Source organism: Salvelinus sp. IW2-2015, linkage group LG35 (assembly GCF_002910315.2).
Source record: "Salvelinus sp. IW2-2015 linkage group LG35, ASM291031v2, whole genome shotgun sequence".
Lineage (NCBI taxonomy): Eukaryota > Metazoa > Chordata > Actinopteri > Salmoniformes > Salmonidae > Salvelinus > Salvelinus sp. IW2-2015.
Genome location: NC_036874.1, coordinates 5,099,706 through 5,121,649, shown reverse-complemented (window position 1 = coordinate 5,121,649; position 21,944 = coordinate 5,099,706). Strand labels below are relative to the sequence as shown.

General features: G+C 40.2%; 1 pseudogene; it reads right to left on the bottom strand.

Annotated features, from left to right (window-relative positions):
- Positions 1–21,944, bottom strand: part of LOC111958825 (growth factor receptor-bound protein 10-like) — a 79,147-nt pseudogene that overhangs the window by 45,404 nt on the left and 11,799 nt on the right.

Here is a 21,944-nt window from a genome sequence, read left to right as displayed (position 1 = left end):
TCTTCCTTTATAAAAGCAAACTGCTTCAACATTCTCATTCCTGAAATATCAAATTATCCAGGGTGCCGTTCCAACAAAAGGACTGTTGTTCTTCCTGCCTAAGCACCAATAAGGTTTATGACAAACACACAAAGTAGGTCTTAGCCCTCAACTCAATTAAAATCCTAAAGCACAAGTGTGAGTTTGGGGAAAAAGAGATCGGAATTTCACAGAGATTATAGCACTACAACAATGTCATAACACCAGAAAATATGTTCCGAAATGTGTGAGCTTTGATGTCATAAACATTGTGCTATGGATTTAGGGATGAACGTGAGTAATTGAGTACTCAAATACTGGAACTGAATTGTCAAAACTTGATCTTTACAGAGGCAAAAAATAATTCTATACTGTGTGGCGACAAAGCATTAGGCACGTCTCTCTCCAGCACACTCATCCACCAATTTGTGCTATTTCTTTATTTCATGGTGTGAATTGTTTTGTTTTGACTGGTACTGTATATGGGGCAATTTAGCAATTAGAACTTGTTATCTGTAATCGTTATGATAAATCGGCACTGTTGCACGCTGTTGGCAGATACAGTTGAAGTCGGAAGTTTACATACACCTTAGCCAAATACAGTTAAACTCAGTTTTTCACAATTCCTGACATTTAACCTAGTAAAATTCCCTGGTCTTAGGTCAGTTAGGATCACCACTTATTTTAAGAATGTGAAATGTCAGAATAATAGTAGAGAGAAATGATTTTATTTCAGCTTTTATTCTTTTCATCACATTCCAGTGGTCAGAAGTTTACATACACTCAATTAGAATTTGATAGCATTGCCTTTAAATTGTTTAACTTGGGTCAAACGTTTTGGGTAGCCTTGCACAATAAGTTGGGTGAATGTGGCCCATTCCTCCTGACAGATCTGGTGTAACTGAGTCAGATTTGTAGGCCTCCTTGCTTGGTGTCATTGGTCCATTTGGAAGAACTATTGCACCAAGCTTTAACTTCCTGACTGATGTCTTGAGATGTTGCTTCAATATATCCACATCATTTTGCCATCTATTTTGTGAAGTGCACCAGTCCCTCCTGCAGCAAAGCACCCCTACAACATGATGCTGCCACCCCGTGCTTCACGGTTGGGATGGTGTTCTTCGGCTTGCAAGCGTCCCCCTTTTTCCTCCAAACATAACAATGGTCATTATGGCCAAACAGTTCTATTTTTGTTTCCTCAGACCAGAGGACATTTCTCCAAACAGTAAAATCTTTGTCCCCATGTGCAGTTGCAAACCGTAGTCTGTCTTTTTTATGGCGGTTATGGAGCAGTGGCTTCTTCCTTGCTGAGCGGCCTTTCAGGTTATGTCGATATAGAACTCGTTTTTACTGTGGTTATAGATACATTTGTACCTGTTTCCTCCAGCATCTTCACAAGGTCCTTTGCTGTTGTTCTGGGATTGATTTAGACTTTTTGCACCAAAGTACGTTCATCTCTAGGAGACAGAACGCGTCTCCTTCCTGAGTGGTAGGACGGCTGCGTGGTCCCATGGTGTTTATACTTGCGTACTATTGTTTGTACAGATGAACGTGGTACCTTCAGGCGTTTGGAAATTGCTCCCAAGGATGAACCAGACTTGTGGAGGTCTACAATTGTTTTTCTGATGTCTTGGCTGATTTCTTTTGATTTTCCCATGATGTCAAGCAAAGAGGCACTGAGTTTCAAGGTAGGCCTTGAAATACATCCACAGCTACACCTCCAATTGACTCAAATTATGTAAATTAGCCTATCAGAAGCTTCTAAAGCCAAGACATTTTCTGGAATTTTCCAAGCTGTTTAAAGGCACAGTCAACTTAGTATATGTAAACTTCTGACCCACTGGAATTGTGATACAGGTAATTATAAGTGAAATAATCTGTCTATAAACAATTGTTGGAAAAATGACTTGTGTCATGCACAAAGTAGATGTCCTGACCAATTTGCCAAAACTACAGTTTGTTAACAAGAAATTTGTGGAGTGGTTGAAAAACTAGTTTTAATGACTCCAACCTAAGTGTATGTAAACTTCCGACTTCAATTGTAAATTTGCAAAAAAAAATCCAGTGTGGGCCTTGTGTACTAAAGATATTGTTTGTCATTTATTTGATACTCAAACAGTTTTAAAAAATGTTAAATGCCCATCCCTATATGGATATTAGACAATGCGTTATCAAAGGGTCTATATTAATAATCTTGACCAATGTTGAAATGTATAGTTTCAACGGTCTAAACAATGAACAGTTGCCTTTCAAGTATACAATGGTTATCAATGCATTCCATGATTAATTAATGTATTCCCTCAATCTGATCTTGATATTATGGAGGGAGGGAGGTCTTTGCACATATTAAACATTCTGTGGCAAATATATTTTTTACAAAGCGTTCTTTTCTAGCATTCTTTTCTTTTTTTACCCTAACTCTCATATTATTATAGATCATTTGTGATGGAATCACTGTGAAAATTATTATCTGTTTCCCCATTCATAAATTCCAGTGCAGTGCTCTCCCTTGACAGTAAAAAAATGACAAATGTAATTTCTGCTCCATTTATTTCCACGACAGCACCAAGCTTTCTCATCCACTACCAGACAGTTCAAAAACCGTCAAACTTTACATCCCATGCTGGGGCAATATTGTGCGTAAATCTCATGCTCCGGTTATCACAGATGAAATTTGTATAGCACAATTAGATTGAAAGCTTAATTATAATGGCACCCCATGTCTTTACAAATCACCCTTTGAACTGCTGAAATGTTTACAGCGGAAGAGCCCCAGAATATACATCCTAATCTGAATTTAACGAGCAACGGAGCCCTCTGCCATAAAATGCGTCAACAGTAACCCCCCCACCCATATCAAAGCGCGCGCGCATGCACACACAAACACTGAAAAGACACACACACAATTAAACTGGAATACAGAAAATGAGAAGCTCAAATCTCGGATCTGGGAATTAACAATGTGATAAGGAACGTCTGAAGCTGCAATTCCAATACAAATAGGCCACATTTCAGAACATAATCTTGTTAGTGACGTTAGTATTCTCAGAGCAAAAAACTGTGATTATTATTATTAAACAGTTGTCTTTGTTTTCTGAGGTCAATTATGCAGCCTCTAATATGTTACATCCTACTTCTGGAAATGTACTGACAGACCATCAACACTTACACCATATAACTAGTCTACATCTGTCAAATAATTTGAGCAGTGACACAATAATCAAATGAATATTTCCATGCCAATTTCTAAGTACTGACATTCTAAGAACACCAACCTTGATGGTTAGGAGAGTTCCGATTGGTTGACTTCTGGAAACTCGGCCCAATTAGATCTGCTGGTCTGTGATTGGAGGCTCGGTCTACATTGTCCTGCTGAGAAAAAAGCCAACATAGCAGTCATGCCAAAAACGTTTATTCACAACTTCAGCATCACATCAAAGTTTGTCTTTGTCTATCTAGTCTAACACGCAGAGGAACATTCATTTGGTTAAGACCGTATTGTATGCAGTATCAATCTGGTCAATCTTGAGGTTAAAAAAACAACACAATCTCATTGCAGTGCGTGTACGCCCAAGCGCGCGTGTGTGTGTATGTGTGTGTACAGGCCTATACTTGGCTCTCCTCCTGCCTTTCTAAACCAGAGCATCCCCTCAGAGCAGCGCGGGGCACTACCATGAAGAGGCAACATACCAAGTTGCCTCTTCTTCCACCCAACGTTTTAGGCTGGATATGAGATTATGGCAAAGAGACTAATGAACTAGAACCAACTTCTGGGTCGAGTAAGAAGACTTCAGTAAAGGCCTAGGTAGCAGTTAGCGTTGCAGTAAGCAGTTGTCTTCTTTCAAGGGCTTGGAAGCAGTTACTGTTGCAGTAAGCTGTTGTTTTCAGTCAAGGGCTTGGAAGCAGTTACTGTTGCAGTAAGCTGTTGTCTTCAGTCAAGGCCTAGTAAGCCGTTTTTATTTTTTAACTAGGCAAGTCAGTTAAGAACAAATTCTTATTTACAATGACGGCCTACCCCGGCCAAACCAGGACAATGCTGGGCCAATTGTGCACCGCCCTATGGGACTCCCAATCACAGCCGCTTGTGATACAGCCTGGACTCGAACCAAGGTCTGTAGTGATGCCTCTAGCACGGAGATGCAGTGCCTTAGACCACTGCGCCACTCGGGAGCCTCCCAGTTAGCGTTGCAGTAAGCAGTTGTCGTCAGTCGAGGCCTAGGAAGCAGTTACTGTGGCAGTAAGCAGTTGTCGTCAGTCGAGGCCTAGGAAGCCGTTACTGTGGCAGTAAGCAGTTGTCTTCAGTCGAGGCCTAGGAAGCAGTTACTGTGGCAGTAAGCAGTTGTCTTCAGTCGAAGCCTAGGAAGCAGTTACTGTGGCAGTAAGCTGTTGTCTTCAGTCGAGGCCTAGGAAGCAGTTACTGTGGCAGTAAGCTATTGCTAGCTAGTTTGTCCTAGGAGATGAACGCTGGGGTTGTTATTTTACCTGAAATGCATATGGTCCTTTTTTTGCTGGATCTTTGTAAAGTTTTGATCAGGAGTCATACAAAATCGTGTGTTTATATACTCTGATGATTAATCCACAAATAAAAGGGAAAGCCTAGTTAGTTTTTAGTTAGTTATCGTTGATTAACTCTCCTCTTTCATCTTTCAAGCATGTATGCTTTGTATGCTTGTGAAAACCAATGAGAAGATTGCTGCGCGTATTTTAGCATTCGGCAACACAGGCACTTGTTGACGTGCATGGATAAAATGAGTGAATAACATGGACACGTTAATTTATATTGTAACACTTGCGCAGGAAACTCGTCCGGTCTGCTTTCCCTGTTAGTCCACAGCAGGAGGACTGGTTTTTCAGTCTATGGGATATTAATCCAGGCATTGAATGTGTTCAGTAGAACCATAGAATGTGTTCAGTAGAACGGTGTCCAGAGGAGATAGTACAGGTGTGAAAAGCGATCCGCCGGGTGAACCACAGCGTTGAAAGCCAATGTTCAGAGTTCTCCCCAGTGTTTATGCTAGTTGTTTTCTTTATAGCAACTTTGCTTTGTTCTTCRTCAGATGTAGGCCTAAACAGCGAMTAGCAGAGAACTTYATACGATTACAGGGCTTCCCACAGAAACACATACTCCCAGAGAGCACTGTGTCTTCTTGGACAAAAACAATTAAAAGAATAATAAATCACTACAAAATAAGTGTGGGAGATCCATAATGACAGCACTGATTGGAGCACTCACAGCATGCCGCGGGAACAGAATGTACTGTGGTGGACTTCTGTGTTTGGCTTGCTAGGATGCTCACGCACGCACGCACGCACGCACGCACACACACACACACACACACACACACACGCCAAGACTAAGACCTCTTTTGATACGGCAGAAAAAGCTGTAGCTGTTATAATGCCTCAGTGAGAGAGGTAATATGATTTATGAAATGGTTTTGTTGTGAAATTGAAGAGGCTCGAACATTCTTTCATAATTTTGAACACTGGTTTTCATGGTCGACCCTCGGTAAGTATGATTCACAACTTGAAGGAGCCCACTTCAATAAATAAACTCTACACAATCTTAGTTAGGCCTCTGGCCTATAATAACAAAACGTGTAATAATAACCCTTCGAACCCAAACCATTTTTTAATACGATCTAAATCAAATCACTGAGAAAAAGCAGCAGCAGTACAGTGGTGGCCCTCTCCAGTCTCGTCCTCCTGACTCCAAGCTAATCCCAGTGCAAAGTGTCTGGACATGGTCGACACCACCAGACTAGACAGGGCTAAAGGTCCAGCTACCAGAGTGTGACTGATCCCACCCACCCAGCCCCGACTGACTCCAGTGAGCCCCACCCAAATCTGCACGCTGGTATCATGCTCCCAAAGGTTTTAATGGGACTAGGACAACGTTTTGTTGGCTTCCACAGGATAATTATTGCTAAGTCCTCCAACAGTATTACTACTCTATTTTAACATGGGGTTGGAAACAAACACCTGCTCAATTCATACACTCTGAGAAGAAGCTATTGACCTAACCACTATATGTTGGGTTTAGAGCGGTAAATAAAGTACAACTACAACACTTTGTTTTAGTGATGCTATCTCAAAACATGGCCACCTACATTCTACACCATAGAAATAGAATTAATAGAATAATTCATATTTTTCTATGATCTACTCTGCCACAAACTCAAACGTAGGCTAGGGTTAGTACGTAGAGAGGGGTCATAGTAAAGTTGGGGGCAGGTTTATAAAAAGGGGCAGATATAAGGCAGATTATGAGACCAGGACTAAGGTAGGGGCCAAGATAAGGTCAGGGTTAAGGGTTAAGGGTTAAGAACAGGGACAGTGGTATGGTTCAGGCTGAGGTTAGGGGTTTGAACAAGGTCAAGACAAGACCAATGTTAGGGTTGTGGTGTTGAAAGGGGAGTGCCTGACACAATAATCACACATGGGTTCTTTGTGGGGCCTTGCTAAGAAGAAGCACTGTTGTGTTGTGTGCGATAACAACTATTGATTTGCTGACAGTCCTCGTCAAGGCTAGTCTGTTAGAATAGAATGTTCTTAAACACCCTGAGAGCAATTTGAGTTCCTTATTAGCCTACATAATTAAGTAAAAAGATCAAGAGTTCAATTTGGACTTTCCACACTGTGCTGTCTCTTTGGAGACACACAGATTGAGAGGACGAGAATGAGAGTAGGTGTGGCCTATTATTTGTTTCCACAGTAATGGGTGGATATAGAATAGCCTAACAGCTGTTAAGTACAGTAGGCTACTGTACATCATTCCTGTATTGCTATCGTCCAGCACTAACACACCCAGTACACCCACTACAATATAAAATAAACACAGCCTCTTTCCACATGCAGGGCTACCTCACTGAACAAGTAGGGGCCTATTCATGTTTAGGCCTAGGTTCTATTCTGGTAGACGTATTCATAATACTCAACACTGGTTCACTTTCCTCAATAACTGATGTTGTGGTTTTGCATAGTGCATTACTAACTTTCATGAGGCATTTCCTAAATGTTAGCGCTCTATAAAACAAGCATAATCCTCACACTAAGGATCATTTAAATGCTACCTCACATTCCAGAAAAGGTCACAATTTCTCCCACCTTGATATTCCATTGGTCATTCTATTAAGTTCAAAAGTTACATTGTTTAACTCTCCTGAATAAAAACAATAACAATATGTGGTCCAATTGTCATAGTTACATTTCATTGCATGCTAACCTAAATACAAGTGCATGAAATGTATTGTGGACTAGAGGCTAGGGTGAAATGGCCTACTCTACTGCTAGATGATGTCAAACTCCTAGTCTAGTAGCCTAATTCAGTAGGATACTTAGCCCTGCAACATCATGGTAAAGTCAAATACCAATTTAAATAGCAGATTTTATTGCTGTATGTTTATGTAGATAAGCCTACGGTTTCCATTGAGGTTTTTTTGGTAGAGAGAGAGAGGCTTTGAAACACTGAACTTCTTTTACAAGTCAGGGCACATTTGTCATGTAACCCACTAGATGCCTAAAATGCATCCTGATTCAACAAACGCAGCTCAACCCAAACCTTTCCTGTCGGTCAGTGTCTCAAAAATAAAGTAAAAGAACCAGATTTTTGAATCTCCCCATTTACTTCCAAGAAAAACCAGAACAAGAAAGCTTGACTTCCAGGAACAGAAAACCATATGCTTCTGCCAGAAAAATCCKCACTTCATTCACTCTAAAAACACCTATAAAACTCAAGGCGAAAAATTTACTGCTCTGCAAAGACTGATGTGTTTCAGGGAATAAGATCAGCTTTAATGGCTACAGCAGCGTGAAGCCAGAGCCTATGTCCCAAATGACATGATATTCACTACATAGTGCACTTGTTTTGACCAGTGCCCTGGTCAAAAGTAGTGCACTACATGGGGATAGGATGCCATTCGGGACACAAACAGAGTCAACATAGCTGCCGACCAAATGATAAACCTATAGCTAACCTATATATATATTTCTCTCTGCAGAACTTTGACTCATGRTTCTATGAGCAATGTTAAAATGTGCTGCTTCACATTGCCAAGCGTGTATTTAACCTGTCATTTCCATAGAGATTTTCCTTGTAATCGTATTCTAGGCAGTTCAATTCTTTGAATCGTTTAAAGCTGCAATATTTTACTTTTTGGGCGACCTAACCGAATTCACATAGAAATGTGAGTTATAGATCTATCATTCTCATTGAAAGCAAGTCTAAGAAGCGGCAGATCTACGTGCACTATTACTATGCATCCCTTGCTTAAATTTAGTTTTTAAACTTACTTTAGTTTTGTACACCAGCTTTAAACAGCTAAAAATATAATATTTTTGGTTATGGAAAATATATTTCACAGCCGTTTAGATGGTACAATGATTATCTACACTATACTTGCTTGTTTTGTCACAAACTGAAATTAGGCAAACTATTACCATTTTGGTAACACTTTACTTGACACCCAGTGTCATAACATGTTATGACACAGTCATAACTGACATAAAACTTGTCATAACCTGTCATAATATGGTTGTAACACTGTCATGACACATATTTACACCTGTTGTGACATATATTGCGTTATTTTATGGCTGGTTATGACACCTACATAAAAGTGTCAAAACCCACATTTACTCAAATTAGTTTTTCCCTTTCAAGAAGTTTCCTTTCGTTTGAAAGTTTGTTTCTTAAATCCTTAGTTGTTGTAATCAAATCAAAGTTTATTTTATATAGCCCTTCGTACATCAGCTAATATCTCGAAGTGCTGTACAGAAACGTAATGAATGTAATGAATTCTTTACAGTCATGCTTTCTCATCATATTTTAAATAACACTGTCATGAAGCATTATGGCCATCCTGGGTCACTTGGACTAAGAAAATACACTTTATGACACTGTCAAGAAGCGTTATGAACATCATAATGCCAGATAATGCCATACATGCCCATATATCAGTCATCAGTCAAAAAGAGGGTGTCTTGTCCTGCTCCTGAAATCTGCTGCTGCATTCATTCCAGTCATCAGCAACACAGCATTGGGGTAGGTGCATGTCTGACATCAATATGTGCACAATTACAATCACTTAAAAAAAWATATATATATATAGCATAAACATAATGTTGACATGTAGGTTATGGTGTAATGGAATGTTTTGCCTTGTGTGGTAGGTTTTGACATACTGTATGTAGGTGTCATAACCAGCCATAAAATAACACAATATATGTCACAACAGGTGTAAATATGTGTCATGACAGTGTTATGACCATATTATAACAAGTTATGTCAGCTGTTATGTCATGGTCATGACATGGTTATGACCGTGTCATTACGTGTTATGATGCTGGGTGTCAAGTAAAGTGGTACCCTTTGTAGCAACCAGGAAATGGCGGAGCGATTTCTGCATAGTGCATCTTTAAATGTGACTTATTTTCTTCAGAGTTTAGGCTTGCACGGAATCCTATTTACATTTTACAGTCAGTATAAACTGAAACAGTAAGCCATCTTGACAAATGGAAACTACTTTAGCAAGTAGGCCAACCTCTGTTTCCAAGGAATATGCCTAGTCTATTCAGTACACTAAAACATTAAACTAACCACAATACTATTTAACACAGACTCTTGAGCTCAATACTAAGTCCACAGCTGTGTAGCAGCCATAGTCCGATGGTTCATTATTACATATTTACGAACCTCATTGCATTGGCTGTTTTCGAGTTGCGAACATATGTTACAATAGTCAGAGCGGCTCTGTGGCTTTGAACTCTAACACGTTTAACGGTGTGAAGCACCCTCAAAGCGCCTCATGCACAGGAGATGGTCTGAGTTTAGATTCCTGGAAGGCTGGATTAGGCTGTGATGGACCTATGATCTTGTTTCTACTATCATATTAAGCTCCTCAACCTGTAAAAGCATTTCACCTTTTGAGAGACCAGGTTGGACTGTTTACTAAGACAGTGGTTACAGGCGGACTAGAGCAGAGAGATCACCTGGAGAACATGGAGAACAACAGACAGACAGTTTCAAAATTGTTGCACTTGACTTGTTGCAAAGTTGTAAAAAATTAGCTAGTATCTAGCAAGGCAGTAAGCTATGGAATGTATCCCCTCATATATAGGATCTTCTTAGGTAACATTATGAACGTTTTTGAGGATGTATTGAAATCAAGTGTATTTTGCTTATGTAACAGGGTTGGTTATGTTTCCCCTTGACACTGCAGAAATATGTATTCAATGTTTATGTATTCCTATTGTTTGGTTGAATTTACATATTGATAGGTACTATACCATTGGTTATGCTTTCAGATAGCAGGAGATCATGAACGTAAATTCTTCCCAGTCTGATATTGACATGCAATTGGTAGGTCACGCCCTGAAATACTTTATTCTATTTCCATATTTACAATGTGTACGAGTTCATTACGTACATGGCTTGATGTATAAATGTGTACGGTGCCTGTTAGATATTGGGGGCATCCTGGGATGTGCTTTTGTATGTATTTGCTGTAAGAGCGAGTTAGCTAGCYTGCTCTAATTGTAACGGTAGGTTATTTCCATGCTAACAGGCAAGTCACAAATCTACAAGCATCAACATACAATTGTCCTGCACATCTAATGTGCTTCCTTGTGTCTGTCGTCAGGTACCTATATTTATTGTATTTTTTTTTGTTATTATGATGTTTGATTACAAAATACCTAGTCTGATATTGACATGCAAGCGAGGAATCACAAATCTACAGCCATCTAATGTGGTTTCTTGTGTCTATGGTCAGAATAAACACCAATCAACTGGGATCGCTGGCTGGAAAGTGCTTCCTTTAAAAAGCTTCCCCAGTGAAAAATGTCTGGCACCGCCAGTGAACCTTCACGTAACTGTCTCACAACTCGACAGACACTGTGACCCAAAGACCTATTAGAAGCAAACCAAGAGCGAGAACGCAATCCATGTGTCCATTAACTATTAAAGATCATAACCCTACACGTAGGCCTACATAAATTACAGTGGGGTCCCAAATTATTGGCACCCTTGATAAAGATGAGCAAAGAAAATAATAGAAAATAGAAAATAAATAATTAAAATACTGAGCTACATTGTATGTTCCAAAAAATGGGGACATTTTATTATTTTATACTAATTCAATTGCTCAGAGAAAGAGATTTTGTTAAACAAGTCATCAATTATGGGGGCAACATTTTTGACACCCCTAAAGATTCTTACAAATAAAGTAGTCAAAAGTGTTGTATTTGGTTCCATATTCCTAGCACGCAATGAATACGTCAAGCTTGTGATCTTTGACCCTCTGTAACTTTATTACTCATCATTATTCACAATTCATTCAGGATTATCCGTAATCATGGTAGCATCCACATTAATGTAGAAGTGTTTAGAAACATTTTCTATTCTTATTTACAATAAAAGTGACTCCAAAATGAAACAATACATTATTTACCATTAATTTCTATTGGGCACAAAATTATCTGAAACACAACCAAAACAAACTGCAAATGTATCCAACAACTTTGTAGAGTCACAAGCTTGATGTAGTCATTGCTACTTTATTTAGAAGAATCTTTAGGCGTGTCAAAATTATTATTTGTTAAACAAAATCTTCTTATTTGAGCAATCGTATTAGTATAAAATAATATATTTTCCCCATACAATATAGTTTAGTATTTTAATTATTTATTTTTAACAGTCATTTTTGCTCATCTTTATCAAGGGTGTCAATCATTTCAAACCCCACTGTATGTACTGCACTATTATATACTGTACCATCTTTGATGACAGAAGTCTATCGATCCATCACTGACTGACCCAACATGGAAACATGATGCGACCCTCCAGATCTACCAAACAAAGAAAAACCAGACTTCTGTTCATTAGGGCACGCAACGTAAAGCGCTTGAAAACTTTTTGCAACAGAAAATTAAACGTTCGTGTACAGACCCTCCCTGTTTCTGACCATTTTCTTCTGATTGGTGACTAATGAACATGACACAGAAGATACAGTTCTCCTTCACTGGCATCCCAGACCATAAGCACAAACTCATAACAGGATTACAAACACCTGACCTTTCACACAGTGTTTAATTGAAAGTAGAGCTGGGACGATAAACAGGAAATGATCCATCACTTTTGCTGATATCGTTCATTACTATAAGTAGCCTATACTACTAAATGTGAAGTTTGAAATTAAATAAGGTTCCTAATATGGGTGATTTTTAATTGGACAATTTCCATCAAATTAGTAGTAGTAGTTTAAAGGATTTAAAATAAATAAATGTATAGTTCTATTTATTGTTATTGCATCAATTCAGGCAATTTATTGCGATATGGATTTTGGTCCATATTCCCCAGCTCTAATTGAAAGTACAAAAACTGAGACAATTCCATCCATATAACATCCAGTTCAATAGTCCTACCTTGGAGTGCTGTGGCAAACCTCCAGTCAGTTCACCCAGCTCTCTCTCGCCCTCTCTCCAACACCGCCTTGGAGCTGAGCCCAGAATCCCAGAACATTTACTAGTTATATAACCCCAGGATAAAGAAGCTGTTTCTGCCCATTATTTACCAATTAAAAAACGGACAGTGTGAATGAGCCCGTCGAGGAAGAGATCAGATGCATAGAATAGCTACTTCTAGGAACTGTTAAGCTAGTTGAGATACTTTGTGTTTAGCTGCATGACTAAACTAGTGTGTCTTATACTAGAAAAGTGGACATAGCCTATTCATATTCTATTCTTTAGCCTTAACCACAATGAAAGCCCAAGGGAAAGGGTGGGTGGTGGATGACAAGCTAAAATCCCCACAGCACAGGCTTCCTAAATAGTACTTTAGGGCTGGATGGGTTGAACTCTCCTCTACAGGGCAAGTGACCAGGCTGATTGATAGTCTATTTCCCACTGGACTGGGGTTGAACTGCTGCACGTGGAAACAAACAATGTAAAAAACAAACAAAAATGAAACCCCCTCAAAACAATCCGGTTAATCCGTTGATTGAGACCACTGTTGACGGTCTTACGTCGGGTCCAGATTCCCCATGCACCATGTGAATTACCATCAATGTATTCAGCCCAAAAGAATGTGCGTCCATGCCACTGCCATTCATTGGCTCTTCTGTTTTCATTCATGCTCTGCCACTAAATCTATTGGCCATGACAGGTACATTCACAGCAAGGTTTTTTTGCTACAGCCCAGCTGAGAGTGTGGGGCTCTGGTTTTTACTTCTCTCTCCCGCCTTCCCTCAGCTCTGGCTCTGGGGTGAGGGAGGGCTTATAGCAGGGGAACTGGGAGTGTTTAAACAGTCTTTTCCTAACCACTCCATGTATAGTTTTATATACAGTTCCATATGTTAGATGCATATAGAGTGTTTTATTATTTTTATGTTTATGACTTGTGTAAATAAGAGTTACAAATCCCAAATGGTGAAGCTTCAGCAAACACTAGAATATTACCACAGCTAATAAAGAGCTTATAAAATATGGCAGACCTGGGTTCAAATAGTATTTGAAATCCTTTTAACACTTTAGCTGTGCTTGCCTTGTGAAAAAGTACCAATGGAATACTCACAAAAGTGAAAACCCCGCCCAACTGGCACTGCAGCCAGGCTCAAGTAAACGCTCAAAGTTACTGAAAGAAAACAAATCATATTTGAAGCTAGGTCTGATAGATGGTGTGGTTAAACTATGGTCTAAGCCATTAGTTAACAGAAAACATCACAGTAGTAAATGAGAGCAATTGTAACATTCGTAATTGCTATTCCAAATTAATTGATATCTTTGACATATTAAAACATTTGAAATCTACACATGAACACTCAAGAACAAAGACAAAGAGGTAATTTTACTGAAATATAGATGGTACAAAACATTAAGTAAAATACATGTATTATTTACCTGATAATTTGGATGGTGTAGAAAATAATCTGGACATCCGGCTACAGCCATGTRATGGAGCTATTTCTCAATCTCTGTTCTTTGGGTTTTCCCATTCACTTTTGATAGATGATGCAAGACCTGGAAAAGAAAACAGGAGATATTAATGAAACTACACATGCAAAAATGTAGCTAAAGCATCCACAGTAAAAAAGTTTTTGATGATCTTTTACAATTATTTTTTACTGCATCAAGGATAGCATACACATACGTTTTGGGTTAACATCCTTCTTCAGTGTGTAGCTTCATGACGGACGTTAATTAAGCTAAAATGCTTCAGAACAGTGGAGACTAATATAGCACAGAGCACATCTTAACTCACATGAACTCAGCAAAAAAAGAAACGTCCTCTCACTGTCAACTGCATTTATTTTCAGCAAACTTAACATGTGTAAATATTTGTATGAACATAACAAGATTCAACAACTGAGACATAAACTGAACAAGTTCCACAGACATGTGACTAACAGAAATTGAATAATGTGTCCCTGAACAAAGGGGGGGTCAAAATCAAAAGTAACAGTCAGTATCTGGTGTGGCCACCAGCTGCATTAAGTACTGCAGTGCATCTCCTCCTCATGGACTGCACCAGACTTGCCAGTTCTTGCTGTGAGATGTTACCCCACTCTTCCACTAAGGCACCTGCAAGTTCCCGGACATCCCGGTCATCCCGGACATCCCGAGCCAACAGGTCCCAGACGTGCTCAATGGGATTGAGATGCGGGCTCTTCGCTGGCCATGGCAGAACACTTGCAGTTGCCTTGCAGGAAATCACGCACAGAACGAGCAGTATGGCTGGTGGCATTGTCATGCTGGAGGGTCATGTCAGGATGAGCTTGCAGGAAGGGTACCACATGAGGGAGGAGGATGTCTTCCCTGTAACGCACAGTGTTGAGATTGCCTGCAATGACAACAAGCGCAGTCCGATGATGCTGTGACACACCGCCCCAGACTATGACTGACCCTCCACCTCCAAATCGATCCCGCTCCAGAGCACAGGCCTCGGTGTAACGCTCATTCCTTRGACGATAAACGCGAATCCGACCATCACCYCTGGTGAGACAAAACCGTGACTCGTCAGTGAAGAGCACTTTTTGCCAGTCCTGTCTGGTCCAGCGACYGTGAGTTTGTGCCCATAGGCGACGTTGTTGCCGGTGATGTCTGGTGAGGACCTGCCTTACAACAGGCCTACAAGCCCTCAGTCCAGCCTCTCTCAGCCTATAGTGGACAGTCTGAGCACTGATGGAGGGATTGTGCYTTCCTGGTGTAACTCGGGCTGTTGTTGTTGCCATCCTATACCTGTCCTGCAGGTGTGATGTTAGGATGTACCGATCCTGTGCAGGTGTTCTTACACGTGGTCTGCCACTGCGAGGACGATCAGCTGTCCGTCCTGTCTCCCTGTAGTGCCATCTTAGGCGTCTCACAGTACAGACATTGCAATTTATTGCCCTGGRCACATCTGCAGTCCTCATGCCCCCTTGCAGCATGCCTAAYGCATGTTCACGCAGATGAGCAGGGACCCTGGGCATCTTTCTTTTGGTGTTTTTCAGAGTCAGTAGAAAGGCCTCTTTAGTGTCCTAAYTTAATTGCCTATCGTCTGTAAGCTGTTAGTGTCTTAACAACCATTCCACAGGTGCATGTTCATTATTTGTTTGTGGTTCATTGAACAAGCATGGGAAACAGTGTTTAAACCCTTTACAATGAAGATCTGTGAAGTTACTTGGATTTTTACGAATTATCTTTGAAAGACAGGGTCCTGAAAAAGGGACATTTKTTTTTTTGCTGAGTGTAGTTCTACAGGTCAGTAAACACTAGCCTAAACAGTAAACAGCTTCTAGCAGCAAACAACTCTCAGGTCTTAGTTAAAGGCTATGGTATGATTGTTCAAAAGTTCTAAGTTGAAACTACTGTACTCATGTGGTGTGTGGAAGGAAATTAAACCTACAGTGAACGTCCTCACTCAAAAAAGCTTTAATGTTGCTTTTTTAATCATTCTCAAGAGGTTTATAGACTACAACTGGCCACCTTTATCACCTGGCCTGGTTGGTGGTGTTGATCAGAACRCAGATGAAAACAGATACAAAAAGGTAAAAGTTTGTGCAGATTAGATCATGTAGTATTTTGTTGCAACCACTGTCTGAGAATCCTGGTCAGTCAGACAAGATCACATTTAAAACTTATGAGAAACAGAAACAGCAACTGGCACAACGATGCTGTTATTCCAAGTCCTTCAGCCAATACTTTGCTGGTGCTTCCTGTGAGTGTTGACATGTAGCTAAAGCCTCGTCCAATCCCTGGGTCAAGACAGGAGAAAGTTCAACAACAAGTTGGACCTTTGGTCTATTTCTATCTTAAAGGCAGTATCCTATTAACCTATTGATAGCCTACATCTACAAATACAAACACTTGTAAACATTTCCCCTGAAATACAGGCCATATACATGACACAGTCATCAGCAGGCTTCGGCCTAGCACAGTTTCTCACTGAATGGAGCTGAATGCCCTTTTGGAGTCCCCCCCCCCTCCTCCAACTCAAACCACAATTACCTTACAAAACYTTTTCATACATGTACAGTTAGACCAGAACCATAGATTTTGCGAGTTTTGACATATACACTGGGAGGACAAAACTTTAGGAACACCTTCCTAATATTGAGTTGCACCCCCTTTTGCCCTAAGAACAGCCTCAATTCGTTGGGGTATGGAATACAACGTGTTGAAAGCATTCCACAGGGATGCTGGCCCATGTTGACTCCAATGGTCCCCACAGTTGTGTCAAGTTGGCTGGATGTCCTTTGGGTGGTGGGCCATTCTTGATAAACACAGGAAACTGTTACGCGTGAAAAACGCAGCAGAATTGCGGTCAACCGCAAATCTGTTAACTGTTAAATGTATGTCTCAATTGACGCAAGGCTTAAAAATCCTTTAACCTGTCTCACATTTATATTGTCCAAAGGGGCTATACATTTGGGTGAGTTCTCTCTCTCGCCTAAGTAYCCTCGTTTCACTGCCAAAAATWAAATTAAACCATCTAGTGTTCAGCAAAATAACAACACAATGTCAAATACAGGTAGCCTAGTCAAATAATTAACATCCAATCACATTAACCGTTACTCTCTCATGGGGAACCTTCACTCTTCAGACATTTAGAAACGAAACATGACAATTTGAAAAATAAGCCACAGGAGTTTTTTGAGCGAGAATAAAGACGACTTTCGAGTAGTAAGTCATGAATAAAAGCAACAGAAACCATTAATAAGAAGGGGCTAGAAGCGTCTTATATGGTGAGTTACTGAGTGGCTAGGACAGGCAAGCCCCATACTATTGTGGAGGACTTAATTCGTCCTGCTGCCACGGATATGGCTGCGACAATGCTGGGGGAAAAGGCCAAAAAAACTATACAGACAATGCCTTCATCAAACAACACTGTTTCACGACGCATCAGTGACATGGCAGGAGATGTTTTGAAACAATTACTGCTTCGCACACAAGCCAGTGAATTATATGCATTACAGCTGGAGTCAACAGATGTCGCTGGCCTGGCACAGTTACTGGTATATGTCCTTTACATTTATGGGGGGTCAATTAAAGAAGACATCCTCTTCTACAAAACACTGGAAACCAGGACATGAGAGGATATGTTTAAAGTACTGGACAGCTTTGTGACATCAAATGGACTTTGGTGGTCAAGATGTGTTGGCATCAAATGGACTTTGGTGGTCAAGATGTGTTGGTATCTGTACTGATGGCGCAAAAGCCATGACAGGGCGACATAGTGGAGTGGTAACGCGCGTTCAAGCAGTTGCTCCCAACGCCACTTGGGTATACTGCAACATCCACCGAGAGTCTCTTGCTGCCAAGGGAATGCCTGACAGCTTGAAAGACGTTTTGGACACAGTGAAAACAGTGAAAATGGTGAAAATGGTTAACTTTGTTAAAGCAAGGCCCCTGAACTCTTGTGTATTTTCTGCATTATGCAATGATATGGGCAGCGATCATGTAATGCTTTTACAACATACAGAAGTGCGCTGGTTATCAAGGGGCAGAGTATTGACATGTTGTTTTTTTTTAATTGAGAGACGAGCTTAACGTTTTCTTTACTGGCCATCATTTTCCCTTGTCTGACCTCTTGCATGATGATGAGTTTCTCACACGACTGGCCTATCTGGGTGATGTTTTTTCTCGCCTGAATGATCTGAATCTACGATTACAGGGACTCTCCGCAACTACAGTTGAAGTCGGAAGTTTACATACACTTAGGTTGGAGTCATTAAAAGTKGTTTTCAACCACCCCACAAATTTCTTGTTAACAAACTATAGTTTTGGCAAGTCAGTTAGGATATCTACTTCGTGCATGACACAAGTCATTTTTCCAACAATTGTTTACAGACAGATTATTTCACCTATAATTACGTGTATCACAATTCTAGTGGGTCAGAAGTGTACATACACTAKGTTGACTGTGCCTTTAAACAACTTGGAAAATTCCAGAAAATGTATTGGATTTAGAAGCMTCTGATAGGCTAATTTACATCATTTGAGTCAATTGGAGGTGTACCTGTGGATATATTTCAAGGCCTGCCTTCAAACTCAGTGCCTCTTTGCTTGACATCATGGGAAAATCAAAAGAAATCAGCCAAGACCTCAGAAAACTAATTGTAGACCTCCACAAGTCTGATTCATCCTTGGGAGCAATTTCCAAACGCCTGAAAGTACCACGTTCATCTGTACAAACAATAGTACGTAAGTATAAACACCATGGGACCACACAGCCGTCATACCGCTCAGGAAGGAGATGCGTTCTGTCTCCTAGAGATGAATGTAATTTGTTGCGAAAAGTGCAAATCAATCCCAGAACAACAGCAAAGGACCTTGTGAAGATGCTGGAAGAAACAGGTACAGAAGTATCTATATCCACAGTAAAACGTGTCCTATATCAACATAATCTGAAAAGCCGCTCAGCAAGGAAGAAGCCACTGCTCAAAAACCTCCATAAAAAAATCCAGACTACAGTTTGCAACTGCACATGTGGACAAAGATCATACTTTTTGGAGAAATGTCCTCTGGTCTGATGAAACAAAAATAGAACTTATTGGCCATAATGACCATCGTTATGTTTGGAGGAAAAAGAGGGAGGCTTGTAAGCCGAAGAACACCATCCCAATCGTGAWGCACGGGGGTGGCAGCATCATGTTGTGGGGGTGCTTTGCTGCAGGAGGGACTGGTGCACTTCACAAAATAGATGGCATCATGAGGAAAGAAAATGATGTGGATATATTGAAGCAACATCTCAAGACATCAGTCAGGAAGTTAAAGCTTGGTCGCAAATAGGTCTTCCAAATGGACAATGACCCCAAGCATACTTCCAAAGTTGTGGCAAAATGGCTTAAGGACAACAAAGTCAAGGTATTGGAGTGGCCATCACAAAGCCCTAACCTCAAACCTATAGAAAATTTGTGGGCAAAACTTAAAAACTGTGTGCAAGCAAGGAGGCCTACAAACCTGAGTCAGTTACACCAGCTCTGTCAGGAGGAATGGGCCAAAATTCACCCAACTTATTGTGGGAAGCTTGTGGAAGGCTACCCGAAACGTTTGACCCAAGTTTAAATTGTTTAAGGCAATGCTACCAAATACTAATTGAGTGTATGTAAACTTCTGACCCACTGGGAATGTGATGAAAGCTGAAATAAATAATTCTCTACTATTATTCTGACATTGCACATTCTTAAAATAAAATGGTGATCCTAACTGACCTAAAACAGGGAWTTTTTTCAAGGATTAAATGTCAGGAATTGTGAAAAACTGAGTTTAAATGTATTTGGCTAAGGTGTATGTACTTCCGACTTCAACTGTATATTCAATGTGCGGCAGAAAATTGATGCTATGATTAAGAAATTGGAGCTCTTTTCTGTCTGCATTAACAAGGACAACACAAAGGTCTTTCCATCACTGTATGATTTTTTGTGTGCAAATGAACTCAAGCTTACAGACAATGTCAAATGTGATATAGCGAAGCACCTGAGTGAGCAATTACGCAGGTACTTTCCCGAAACGGACGACACAAACAACGTTATCCCTTTCATGCCCTGCCTCCAGTCCACTTACCGATATCTGAACAAGAGAGCCTCATCAAAATTGCATCAAGCGGTTCTGTGAAAATGTTATTTAATCAGAAGCCACTGTCAGATTTCTGCAAAGGGCTGCGCTCAGAGTTTCTTCCCTTGGCAAATCGAGCTGTTAAGACACTGATGCCCTTTGCAACCARGTACCTATGTGAGAGTGGATTCTCGGCCCTCATAAGCATGAAAACGAAATACAGGCACAGACTGTGTGTGGAAAATGATTTAAGACTGAGATTCTCTCCAATACAACCCAACATTGCAGAATTATGTGCATCCTTTCAAGCACACCCTTCTCATTAACCTGTGGTGAGTTATTCACATTTTTGATGAACAAATATGGTTTTATATGTATGATGGCTAAATAAAGAGCAAAAATATTGATTATTATTAGTGATGCACCGATATGACATTTTTGGTCGATACCGATATCTGATATTTAACATTTTAGCTGCCTTTTAAGCATTTTAGTACAGTTAAATAGTTAAGACACACACATGGACGCAGCGGTCTAAGGCAATGCATCTCAGTGCAAGAGGAGTGTCACGCCCTGACCTGAGATATCTGTTTTTCTATATATTTTGGTTAGGTCAGGGTGTGACTAGGGTGGGTACGCTTGTTTTTTATGTCTAGGGTTTTTGTATGTCTAGGGTTTTAGTATGTCTAGGTGTCTTTTATGTCTATGTTGGCCTGATATGGCTCCCAATCAGAGACAGCTGTTTATCGATGTCTCTGATTGGGGATCATATTTAAGTAGCCATTTTTCCTTGTTTGTGTTGTGGGATCTTGTCTACGTATAGTTGCCTTTGTGCACATTAGTAGCTTCACGTTTTGTTTGTGCTTTTGTTGTTTTTTTGTTTATGAGTTTCTCTTTATTAAATATGTGGAACTCTACTCACGCTGCACCTTGGTCTCCTCTTTACGACGAGCGTGACAAGGAGTCACTACAGTCCCTGATTCAAATCCAGGCTGTACCACATCCGGCCGTGATTGGGAGTCCCATAGGGCGGCTCACAATTGGCCCAGCGTTGTCTGGGTTTGGCCGTCAATGTAAATAAAAATGTGTTCTTAACTGACTTGCCTAGTTAAATAAAAGGCCACACACACACACCAAAAAGTTATTTTGTTTGCATTTACGTATGTCCCCATTACCAGTAAAACATTACCAAAACCTATATCTTTCAGTTACTTGCTGTGCTGTTTCATTGTTCATTTGTTCAGTCGTTTCATTCTCAACCAGGTTCTCTATGGAACGCCGTTTGGGTCTTTTTGTGTCAAAAAATATACTATTTAACACGTCACATAAGTTTGTTGACCAATCAGGACCTGAATATGACTACACGTCACATAATAATTTAACGTGTTCATAAATTTTTTACGTAGTTATTACACATCGATTACACTATCACTCGTATTTCATATGTCACAACGATTCATCAATACATATGCTATGATGCTGGTAAAGTTGCCTCGCGCACCTACAGTGCTGATCATAAAAGAAATGCTAGCTAGGTGTCATCATCTAAAATAACGGTGGTCAGACCGATCTATGTGAATCTAGCCACAATAAGGATTAGCCACAATAGTGGACTTTGCGGTTAGCCTTCAAAATATAAGTATGGCATAATTCTACTATTTGTATTAATTTGCATCACTGTCAATGACATACTTTTCTTTTGAAGGCAAACCGCAAATTCCACTATTGTGCCTAATCCTTATTGTGGCTAGCTTCACAACACATAGTCCGCTTGAGCCTCACTAGCCAGATGAAGCTAGCTGGCTGCTTATAACGTTGGCTTTGGGCAACAGGGTTGAGTAGCTAGCTATTTATTTTCATGAACTGAAGTTCAATTTCAATAGGTGAACAACAAG